We start from the raw sequence: 12,828 nt of genomic DNA, 5'->3' as shown, positions 1-12,828 counted from the left end.
AAAAGTCCTCAACCCCTCCCCCCTTGCAAAAGTTGTTCCATCTATACTCTCACACTCCTGCTCATAAAGGCAAAGGGGCATTCCCACCTCAAAACAGTGGAATATTTAATGCTTTCTGCTCTCTTCTCACACCATCACCGACTTTGCAGAAACACGTCACAATTTAAGGAGAAAATAGTCGGAAATTATAGCAAACCCACATAATCTGTCATAAAACTACTGCTTGAGAGAAAAGGTAATTCTAAACTGTTCTAAAGGGTAATTCAAAAGAGTTCCTAAATTGGTGGCCATAGTTTAGATATTGTGGGTGGAGTCAGGCGAACTGTTCAACCAATGAGTGGAACACACACACACACACACATGGCTCCTGCTATAGTATACTAGACGACCCATGAACCCGTTGAGTTCCCGTTGTGACAGCGGTTGATGAAAAAAAAAAAAAAGACAATTTTAATATTATTTAGTGGTCAAACTTTAACTTGAAGAAAATTGGAGCATTTACTTCAGGAGTCATCGTTCGGCCAACCGGTTTCGCGAGGTATATCAACACATTCTCCATGGTTTGTCCTTGCACTTTATGGATCGTCATACCAAAACTTGACTGAATCGGGAATTGTTTTTTAATATTTTTTTTCGTTGCCCGATTTGAACAAAACTTGATACTGCACACCACAGGAGAATGGTGAGTAAGGTGGCCCTAAAATGTTTGCACTATCGTGTACCGTTTTGGCCGTATTTTGGGAACATACATACATACACACATTCATAAATACATACATACATACAAGATGAGAGTTTTAGTAATATTAAGATAGATTATATATATATATATATATATATATATATATATATATATATATATATATATATATATATATATATATATATATATATTGCTACGGATGTGGGGGTAGACGAAGGAATTTAATAGCAAATTTAGGATTGAATAGAGTTGTTTGGTCCGTGGACGTGTGGTAGACATCTCGATGCAATTAAGTGGGGAAACTATGAGCTTAAGTGTTACGTGTCACAACACAGGGGGTGGTGTGGTATTAATTAGCTCAGGAGTAAGAATGGGTTCCCCCAGTTGGTGACTACCCCCCCCCCCCCCGTAACCTATTCGTCCATTTTTTGCATTTACAAGCAAGCCAAACATGCCGAGAGGGCAGAAGCCCTGCCTCCAAGGGTGATGGTGGGCATAGCCACGCCCCGGAAGCAGAGGATTGATGGGCATGACGTGAGACGCATGAAGAGGAAGAGGGTGTGGGAGCCAGCAGATTAAATAGAACAGAGTGAAGAGTGGGGAGGAGGAATGGGTGAGTGCAGAGTGTGGGACGCATGCGGTCAAGAAAGAACATAGTGAGGAGATAACCTGTAAGAACAGTGCCTTATGGCTAGCTTTCCTTCGACGCATGAAGAAGAAAGCACAATTCATGTATTCGTGTTGAGGCGATTTGGCTCGCATGGTGAAGCAAGACGTTGGCCTTTGGCTCTTTGAGGAGTCATTAGGAATCGACCCCGAGCCTCGTATATCTCAAATAGCAGGTCGGTGAGGAAAATTAACGCACAAAGCAGCTGCACGGGGTCTCTGAGCCCTGGTGTTGAATATCACTCATGAATTGCCTGACGAATATTCCTGCTGCGAGAAGAGCGGCTTGGCGCCATATTTTTGGTGCATCAACACATGCAGGACGAATTGCTTCGATTCCAAGTTCCACAAAGACCATCTCTGGACCAAGCTAAGTACCAGAGTAAAGGAAGGATTTGCTTTTTTCTCTCTCTCCTTGTCCGTATTTAAGTCTGTGTGTAGAGGTGCCTCGACTTTCGACTTTAGTTTACCTCACATATGATAACATTCTGAATCATTGTCCGTTGTAAATATTTGTCTATTTTCATTAAATCCGCTATATTTCAAGTTGATGTGTCCGTGTATTTGTCATGGCGTTGGAGTATAAACGCCCCTGTGCTTCGCCGTGCCTCCATTTATCTGCCATTGCACCCCGCTCCTCCCGCGCACGTTCTAATCTCTGAGGATCAATGTGTCCACCTCCGAAGAAGAACCGCTTGGCTATCCGGGCTGGTGGTGTTAACTGCCCATCACCACAAATTGGGTTGGGGGGATTAACGTAACTGCCAACACCGCGACAGCATGTAGCTTTTTCAAAGTTGCCATTGACCTCTTGGTAGCCTCACTGATCAGTCTCCTCCTTGCTTGGTCATCCAATTTGGAGGGACGGCCTTCCCTAGACAGTCTTGGTGGTACTGTGAAAGTAAAATAATTAATCCTATCTTGTGAAATGCGAAGAATGTGCTACACCAACAATTTATGGACATACAAGGTGATAGAAAGCTATGTGGATCGCATGACTATCGCAAAGCATTAATGTTTCTGTATCGATCATAATGAAACAATTTTTTTTTTCATATCGGGATAAGCACTTTTTGTCCACAGACTATGTACTCATCTCTCGTTATATTCTTTCAAATGCTTTTAAACAATATGGACGTATGAAATCTGTTTTAAGGCATTGGCTAAAGTCATTTTGTCACCATATAAGGAATGGTTCGCCAGAAAGCATCGTGGGTAAAGGCACTGACACAGAGTTGAGATAAAGATTGAAAATGCTTGTAGCATACAACATGCTTTTTAGGTCTCTGACAATGAGAAAGTCAGAACTCATTATGTTTGCAGGGTGGACTGCCCACGGCTTGTGAGTGTATTTGTTTTACTCATTACAATGCTTGCTTGACAATCCACAAATGAGTGGAGTAGAATATTTGTTCAAATATACTGTGGTCTTGTTAGTTCCATATACAGTAACTGTTACATATCTTTTTTCAAAAAAACTTGGGATCATTGATTAATATATTGTATTTGCCTTTCTCATTGATGAGAAAGTGCTCTGCTGAATCCACTAGTAAATGCTCAATACCACCACCGTACCACTCAAAGCGAACATTTCAAACCAGATGACTTTCAAACCAGATGACAATAATAATAATAATAATAATAATAATAATAATAATAATAATAATAATAATAATGAACGTATAATCTCCATGCTGGCCCAAGCACATCTGAGTCTGGTGAAAAATCTGATTACTAGTCCATGCTTAGTTTAATGAAATGTGTACCCCTCTCTTATGTTTGCTGCTCTGATACTTTAATAAGTACTTGATAATGCATTATCGCATACTGATGGTTGTTTTTATAATGAATAGATATAGTGTGTTAGTTAACTGTGTAACAATATAATCTTTTCTCGATTTCACTTGGTTGGCAAGTTAAATAAAGCTACCTTTGTTCAGCCGTCAGTGAGACGGGCACCAGTGAGAGACTAGAATGCTTCATTCTAATTAATGAATAGTAAATTTGCTGTGTAGTAAACCTCCAGGAATGATGTGAACACAGGGTATTGTTATGTTGAAATCAATTATACATTATGCAATAGTCGTGAAGGGGGAGGGCAATGAAGCAATGCAAATACCTGATAAAGCTTGACAGTGCTCGAGGACATACCATAGGAATTTGCATTTGAAACAAAGTCATGGCCACATCCTTGAAAACGTTCTGTTTGTCTCTTATCAGAATGTGATTGGTCAATTCGCTTGCATGAGAGTAGATCACCTTCTCATTTCTCTTCCCTGTATAAGAAACTCTGTTTGGAACATCAAGCCAGGGAGCAATCACGTTGCATTGATTGTCTTTCCCCATGATCATGTATTAAATAATTCAACCTGTAATATGACTGGAGTTACTAGAGTAAGGTTCCAAAGTCTTCTACCACAGCACCATATGCCTTCTATTTTTCTTGATTGTCTTGAATATGCTCTTTCAATGTTGTCATTGGCCTCTTGGTGGCCTCTCTGATCAGTCTCCTCCTTGCATAGTCATCCTGCTGCCGGGATGGCCTGATCTCGGCAGGGTCTTGGTGGTACCATACGCCTTCCTCTTCATAATGATTGTTTTGACTGTGCTCCAAGGGATATTCAAGGCCTTTGAAATATTTTTATATCCATCCCCTGATCTGTGTCTTTCCACATCTTTATCCCAGAGGTCTTTTGAAAGCTCCTTGGTGCTCATAGTTGTCTTTGCAATGAAATGCACTACCCAGCAGAGGAAACTGACAGGAACAGCTGATTTTATTCTCAAATAATCAGAATCTCTATAATTTAACACAGGTGGAGGCCAATTAACTTGGTGTGGTTTTGAAATTGATTGGTTACACCTGAACTAATTTACAATTGATATTATAAAGAGGATGGACACTGATCCAACCAAGATATTCTAGTTTTGTATTTTTTAATAAATTTTCTCAAATTTGTAGAATTTGTTTTTCACTTGGAAGTTGTTGATTACAATGTATAATAAAGGTGAAAAAAGTCTGATTTAATGTAATTTAATTCCAGGCTATAATGCAACAAAAGGTGAAAATATTGAAAGGGGGTGTCGACTTTCTATAGGCACTGCACTGTATACAGGTGGTGGACAAAAAAAAAAAAAAAAAAAAAAAAAAATAAACTTAATAGGGTGATGGGCCACCACATGCGGCCAGTACAGCCTGTAGGCGCCATGTCATCGAGTCCTACATCGTCGATGGACTGCAATCTTCAAGTGTCACCATTCATGTTCAATTGGGTTCAAGTCAGGACTTTGACAAGGCCACTAAAGAACATTTATTTTCTTCTTATTCAGATCTGTCCATGAACACCAGCTTTATGAAGGAAACAAGAAATTGTTGCTTGATGAACACTGACCCCCATCTCCGACATAGAGCCTTGCAGATCTTTCAAAGTCATTGCTGGATTGACAGTGACATCCCGAAACAGATTCCTGCTTGCCTGGCTGCTGAGTTTTGGATGGGCGACCTGATCTGGGTAGAGGCTGGATGGTATTATACGTCTTCCACTTATTAAGGTCTTAAACCCAAACGCAAAAAATGTAATTTTTGAAAAAAACACTGAAAATCATTAATCATGGTCAAATTTGTAAAGAACAAAAAATAGAAAAAAAAATTCCACTCAAAAAGTGCCGAAAAAAGCCGTTGAGTGTCGACTTTCGATTTTTGCCAGTGACGTCACACTCGGAACACACCTTTTTATTCTCTTTGGTAATACAATGTCGAGGCTTGTATGAGAGCTAACACACAGAACGTATAACAAGGGGAGCAGGAGACAAGAGGGACGGGAGAGTGAAGGAAAAAACAGTCGGGAACAGGGACGTCAGGAGATCTTTGGAAGGGAGAAGGATGGGGTGGGGTACATAGGGAAAACAAGATGGACATGACAGGGACTTTCAGGTCCTTAAATCGACAGGAACTTTCAGGAAGGAAAGCAGGGAATTTGAAGGAGGTGGGTTTCGGGTGGATTAACGGGGGTAGAAAAGATTGTGATTTTGGATGGGGGAAGACAAGAGATGGTGGCGAACAGCTGTTTTGAAGACCTGGAGTGAAGAGTGGATTGAAGAGTGTGTGGGAGTTTGTTCCAAAGGCGTGAAAAAAGAGGAATAAAAGAGTGATGGTGAGCAGTGATTCTTGATTTGGGTAGCTTTAGCAGAAGTGTGTTGTGGAGGACCTTGAGCACCCTGTGGAAATATGGGGGAGGGGGAATATCGCAGACAAACAAAGTGAGGGTTGGGGGGGGGCAAGGCCAGCGAGGAGACAGTAAAAGACAGAAAGAACACGGACCTGCCTGTGGTGAGAGAGTGAGAGACCAAAACACTCAGCTTCATCGAGGGAGATACCGATGATCCAAAATGCCTTGATTTCCGCAGCGTAAAGCCGAGAAAGGTGATAGGCAGGAATAGCAGCCCAGAGGGGAGAGCAGTACTCCATCAGGCTATTGACGAAAGCTTTGTATGTGGTCAGGAGCTCAGGTGGACCGAGGAAGGACTTTGCATGATGGAGGATGCCCAGTCAGCGACTGGCTTTATAAATTTTTTTTATATACGATGTCAAGGCTCATATAAGAGCCAACACATAGAACGTATAACAAGGGGAGCAGAATACAAGAGGGGCAGGAGAGGGAACCACAAAACAGTGGGGAATAGACACATTAGGGGCTCTGTGGAAGAGAAAGGGATGGGGCGGTGTACATGGGGTAAACAAGATGGACACTACGGGGATCTTCAGGAAGGAAAGCAGGGAATATGAAGGAGGTGGGTTTGGGTGGATTGAAGGGGGTAGAAAAGATCATGGTTTTGGATGGGGGAAGATAAGAGATGGTGGTGAACAGTTATTTTGAAGACCTGGAGCGAATAGTGGGATTGAAGAGTGTGTGGTATTTTGTTCTAAAGGCATGAAAAAAGAGAAATGAAAGAAAGAAGGTAAATGCAGGCCAGCTTGGAAATGTGGATTTCCCAGGAAAGATCATGGCAGATAGTAAGACCCAGAAGCTTGAAGGAAAGGACTTCTTCCAGAGGATTGTTGAGAAAGTAGATGAGGGGGTGGGTGGGGGGGGAGTTCCAGCCGGTCCTTTCAGAGAGACATAATGAGAGTGTGAGATTTGTCAGGATCGAAAGACATGTTCCACGTGTTGGACCAGCTTGTGATTTCTCCAGATCTGCAGAGAGAGAATAGGCTGCTGCTTGCCAATCTGAGGGATGACAGATGGCACAGAAGCAGGTGAAGTCACCAGCAAAGAGATAAAGAGGATTTTCCAGAGAGTCGGAGAGATCATTGATGAAAATCAGAAAAATAACAGTGCCCAGAACGCTGCCTTGAGGAACTCCAGCCTGGACAGGAAGAAGGGATGAGACAACTCCATTAAGGGCCACACATTGTCTGCGACAGAAGAGGAAGTCTGCGAGCCATGAGTTGAGATGGCCTTGGATTCCACAGGAAGAGAGTTTGGTGAGCAGGGTAGGGTGCCAGACCATGCCTAAAGCACGTGATATGTCTAGGGATATGGCACTGATTTCATGTCTGGCATTGAGGACCTCCATCCATTGATGGGAGAGCAGAAGCAGCATATCCAGGGTAGAGTGACCTGGTCTGAAACCAAATTGATGATTGGAAATCAAGCCATTGGAGAAAAGGAAGGAATAATGTCTGAAGCAATGATGGATTCCATAACCTTGCTGATGATTGGGAGAAGGCTGGTTGGTCTGTAGTTGCAGGGATCTGTTTTTGCAAATTTCGAATGCAGGTGTTGTGGAATTTTCGGCTTGATGTTGACTTCTAAGGTTTCGGTGTGATCGTTGTAGAATTCTTCGGTTGTTGTGGAATCTTATTTAACTTGTGAGGGTTTAACGTTTAGCCGACTCAGTGTAAATCTCGTTACAAAAGTGAAAGACACGCAGAGCAAAATGACTGAACCACAACAAGAGCACTCTCCTTCAGGTTAAATTTTATTCTCTGCTTGTGAGTTCAAAAACTAAGATGTCGGCATCCAGCAGTTTATTCTCAAGTCTCTCTCACAATGAACTTGAGAGCCCCCATTTGTTGTGGAACTTTATTTGGTATTCTATTTTATTTATTCTTACTTTTTAGTTAACCGTTTAACCGACCCGATTTATTCACTTTCGACAACGTGAAAGTACATTACATCAGAGAGTTTTATTATTACTTGGTCAGTACCAAGGAGTACAAGCCACTGAGATGCTATACATCACACATGCTTGCAATAAAACAAGATTACAATTTCTGGTATTTATATGCTTTTCATGGGAGAGTGGTGGGGGCTGTTGAGCCTTAAACAAAGAACTCCAAAATGCAATACGTGTCTTCTAGGTAAAAAGCAACTTTGTAATCATAACAACCTTGGTGTTATCAGAAAGGTCACTTTGTTCCATAGCAAGCCATTCCTATATTAACATTTAGGGAAAAAGACTCTTGGCTAAAGGGAAGGAACACTGACAGCCAATTCGACTTGTAGCATAAAAAATTAATTTATAAAACACCAGCACAATTACAATTTAGAGTACATTGATATAATTATTTTCTTCAACACAGGGTAGCAATGTTTGCTGATTTTCAAGCAGATGGCAGATGACCTTGAGCAAATGAGATGGCGAATATAACAGAGAGATTTTGCAAGAGCAGAGGAGCAGGTTTTTAGGATACGTGGGCTGATACCGTCTGGACCGGTTGCAGAATCTGAGTCGAGGTTTGACAGCATGCTCTCCACTTTGTCAGGAGAAAAGGACATAGAGTCCAAGAACAGCTGTGTGTGACTGGGTACAGTGGGTACAGACAGCGATGGGTTTGGGACACAAGATTTAGAAGCAAACACGGAGTTTAGGCATTCAGCCTTTTCACATGCAGCATCAGCTGTACGGCCATTTGAGGTAACGGAAGGGATGGAGGGGGAACATACACCAGAAACAGACTTTACTAGCCGTCACCAGGATTTGGATGAGGGAGACAGGTTTGAGAGTTCAGACTTAGGATTAGAAAGATGATGTTTTCTAGCTCTTTTGAGGGAAGACACACACTTGTTCCAAACTTTGTGGAAGGAACTGAAAACAGCCAGAGAGATGTTGACATTGCCTTCAGTTGGATTAGCCATCCATGAGGCGAAGACAAGTTGTTTCAGGACAACTGCCTCCCCACAAGCTTTAGTGTACCACAGGTGGGATGAAGGGTAGGACAACTTAAGACGAGAGGGGATAAATCTGTGCATGAGGGAGAGCAAGTTTATTTGAAAGAAATCCGAGGATGAGTTGATGTTGGAGAAAGTAGCGATGGAAGACCAGTCGAGAAGTTTGATGACTGCTTCAAGTCCCTGCCAGTCGGCCTGAGCGAAATGCCAGACTCAACGGCGGTGAGGTGGTTCTCTGATAACAGCCAGAAAGATGTTTACTTTGGCAAGCATGTGGTCAGATGAACTGATTGGAGCGAAAGAAGAACAGATATTTTCAGGGAAATTGGTCAAAATCAGATCTAGAAGAGATGGAGTACCATTACTTGAGATCCGGGTCGGGAAATTGACTGATTGAGTCAGTCCCAATGAGTCACAGAAGCCTTTTGCTGAAGTGCCATGACAGGTGAGAGAGTTACCCACACCCAGCCAACTGGCATGATGACAATTGAAGTCACCACATATGAGGAAGAGAAAGTTCGGATGAGAGGATAGAAGTTGGTCCATGTTTTTGGAGAGCGAGATGTAAATGGAGTCATGACTGTCTGGTGGACGGAACAACACACATAAACATGAAGTTGGAGTGGGGGTAAGCCAAAGCTAGAGGTATTCCTGGGGGTGTGCGGGAGTGAGGCCAGTGCATGGAGAGTGAGAAAGAGAGTCTTTGATGAAGAGAGTAACTTCTCGACCAGGACGAGGCTCAGGTACATCATACCGGAGGAGGGAGTAACCAGGGAGAGATATTAAGGAGTCAGAGATGTCTTCAAGAAGGAAAGTTTCTGTTAAGCAGACTCTGTCTGCTTTGTCAGTGGCAACCTATATGGAAAGATCTGTCAGGTTTGAGCAAAGGCCCCAGATGTTTAAGGGCCACACTTTTAAAGAAGAGGGAGGGGAAGAGGCTTTGGGTGCAGGGGAGGAGGTAGGATGAGGGAAGAGAGGGGGGAGGTAAGGAGAGTTGTTGAAAAAGTGTGGGGGGTTACAGAAATGCTCGGGGAGAGGACCGGATGAAGAGGAGAAAAGGCTCAGTGGTGATGGGTTGAGGTACAGTGGGGAGTAATAAGAGAGGGGGCAGAACGCAGTTAAAGATTGGAGGAGGTGGAGTGATGAGATGGAAGAGAGGGCAGGCGAAGGAGGCAGCTTGGGGATGTGATTGGGGGGGGGACTTTGAGAAGGGGGAGTGAGGGAGGAGATTGGAGGGAGAAGGGTGAGGGGGGAGTTTTTTGAAAGGTGAGAGGGAAGCTTGGAGGGGGAAGAGTGTGAAGGTTGCTTTGAGAGGCAAGGGTGAGAGGAAAGATTTGAGAGGGAGGGACACGATGAGAGCAGGCATAGCCAAAGTGCAGGAGGGTGATAGGAGAGGTAGGGAGAGGGGAATAATGAGACTTGGTAGTGGTATAGTGAAGTCGGGAGCAGGCAGGGGGAGGTACAAGATTTGAGGGGTTGGGAAGATGGGGAGGTATGCTGAGAGAAAGGAAAGTTCATGTTTGTGGTAATGAGTGTACTGATTGAGAGAGTGAGATGTGTATATATATATTCGGTTAAAATGGAGCTCACAGATGTGAGAACACCACACACTTTGGGACAACAGAGGAGGAGCTGATACTGAAGCAGAAGACAGTGAAGAGGTGCCAAGAGCGGAGGTAGGACGATGGGCAAGATGGGAGGAGTAAGGAGAGGGGGTAACGGGTGAGGAGTTAGGAAGAGGTAGATTTAACGAGGCGCGGTGAATTGGCACTGTAGTTGGGGGGGGGAGGACGATTGATGGAACACGAACATACATTGCAAACTGGGGGTTTTAAAATTTGTAAAGTCAGAGAAGTGACTAAAGACATTACATGATGGATACATATAAAGGAGAATTAAGAGAATGGAGAAAAGACACTTTGTAACAGTTGAACTTTTCAGACGCGGGTTGAAGGAAATGTCGAATTGAAAACAGTCTTCTGAAGAAGAAAAAGAGTTGTGAATTATGATACAATACAGAGAACCACTTGCGTGAAAGAGGAAGTTGAAACATTTCAAGAGACCGTCTCTGTATTATTATAATTTTGTGACAAAGATTACAAAAGGTTAGGTAAAGGAAAGGTTGAAGAAAGAGAGGGTGAGGGAAGAGGAGGAGGCAAATGGTGGCTTCACATTGAGAAACAGTGCATGTTGTGGTTCTCAGTATGTTGAAACTGATCAGGGGGATTTTGAAGGAACTATTGGAGACAAAATTAGTGATGGAAGCACTTTCGGTGGAATTATGGAGCCAAATAATTTTGAGCCTTATCTAAGCGATTCAGACGAAGATGGCAACAATGGAGGTGTTAGCACTACCATATACATTAGAAGCGCTGATGCTAAAACAGAAAATGTCATACTTTGGTTGGACACAATGTGTGCAGAAAATTATTGTTTGGAGAAATGAACCATGCTGGGTATGGTTAAGGGAAGAAGAGGAAAATGTAGCCTTGTATGTGCTGGATGGAATGGGCAAAGGCTGAAACCAAGCTGTCTGTCTGTCTGTCTGTCTGTCTGTCTGTCTCTCTCTCTGCCAGAGCTTTGGGAAGTAGTGGAGGATAGGGATGTTTGGAAAAATCTGATCATGAATGTCACCAGAAGTTAGAGAGGACTTGATGGAACAAGATGATCCATCCATCCATTGGGACCATACTCTATGCAGAGCGTTGGTGCTGCTGAAGCAGTCTCCTTGGCTATTGGGCACAATCCTGGACGGGTCGCCACTCCGACACAGGATACCAGCATGCTGGCACTCATTTTACTGACAATGGAAGGATGACAGGCAGAGTCAACCCCACCTGGTATTAATTCAACAGCTGAGGGGGATTTGAACGCAGGATCCTAGGATCCCAATCACACAACCCTAACCATTAAGCCAATACCAGGCATAATAAGATGATGATGCTACTTTAATTCAAGTAAAAGGAGAACACATAGGTTAGGTTAGGTATGGGAGCATGTGCCAGAGCAGCACATAGCTGTATCCACTTTCCATCGGTACTCCAGAGGCCTCCATCTGGCCATCCCCCAAGCAGATGCCTGGCCAATCCCCATCTCCTCGAGATGCCATTCAACCTGCTGCAACCACGAGGCATGGCATCCCGCTGGACTTCTCCACTCATGAGGCTCCTAACAGAGAGAATCTTTTGAGCAGGATCAGCTTGAGGAAATCGAGCCACATGTCTGTACTGATGCAGCTGATGCTCATGGACTATACAGGAAGCAAATCTAATTTGAGTCTCTCTCGGCAACCGCTCATTGAACACAAAGTCTGACCAGCGATAGCCAAGGATTCTCCGAAGGGACCTGGTCAAGTCTTCATCTTTGTCTCAGAAGAGGAGTCAAGTCTACATCTCAGATAATTTCTCAGAGTCCAAGTCTCACATCCATAGAACAAGACTGAAAGTATCAAGGACATGAAGACTCAGACTTTCATCCTCCTGCACAGGTACCGACAGCGCCACACCCCATGATCCAGTGAATCCATAACTCCCCAGGCCCGAGACAGATGCCTACTGACAATCTGCGGAGACATGAATACCACTGCCAAGGAAAGAGCATCTCTCCGTGACATCAACATCCTCACTACAAACAGGTACAGACAGGATAGCAGCATCCAAGATGTCAATGAAAGCCTGGATCTTAGTTTTGACCCAGGAAACCCATAATCCCAGCGGTTCTGATTCCTCATTCAGCACCTCGAGGGCCCCGACAAGGACATCCAGTGTTTTTTGCAAGAATGACTGCATCATCTATGAAATGAAGGTCAAAGATTTTGACATTTCCAAGCGATGCACTGCAGCTTGATCTCTCCAACATCTTCCCCAAAATCCAGTCAATACAAGTGTTGAAGAGTGTGGTGGCCAATACACACCCCTGATGAACTCGTCACAACTGGAAATAAGTCAGAGATGGAATCACCACACCGCACAGCACTCTCTGTACCAGAGTATAGTTCAGAAATTAGATCGATCTGCTTTGGGAGCTCCCCACGAAAACTGAGAATCCTGCAGCGGACATCCCACGTCACTGAATCAAATGCTTTGTGGAGATAAACATAGGCTGTGAGTAGCCCTTGCCAAAGCTCTCGCCTGCGTTCGGTGAGGACCCAGAGGACAAGGATAAGGCCAATCATTGACTTATTTGGTGCAAACCCGATGGCTCCAGGCACTGGTGCTCGAGCAGATGGTGGTGAACACTATGAAAAGTTATCCAAGCAAAGACCTTGCCCAGCATTGAGAGCAGCGT

The 12,828-nt window shown here is 43.7% G+C and overlaps 1 protein-coding gene across 4 annotated transcripts in view; it reads right to left on the bottom strand.

Annotated features, from left to right (window-relative positions):
• Positions 1–12,828, bottom strand: part of LOC147032063 (osmosensitive cation channel TMEM63C-like) — a 107,545-nt gene that overhangs the window by 49,196 nt on the left and 45,521 nt on the right. The window lies entirely within an intron of this gene.

Source organism: Eptatretus burgeri, chromosome 2 (assembly GCF_056783735.1).
Source record: "Eptatretus burgeri isolate ZD-2024b chromosome 2, Ebu_testis_v1, whole genome shotgun sequence".
In the NCBI taxonomy this organism is placed as follows: Eukaryota; Metazoa; Chordata; class Myxini; order Myxiniformes; family Myxinidae; genus Eptatretus; species Eptatretus burgeri.
Note: the sequence above shows the minus strand (reverse complement) of the source record. Positions and strands in the feature narration are given on the sequence as shown.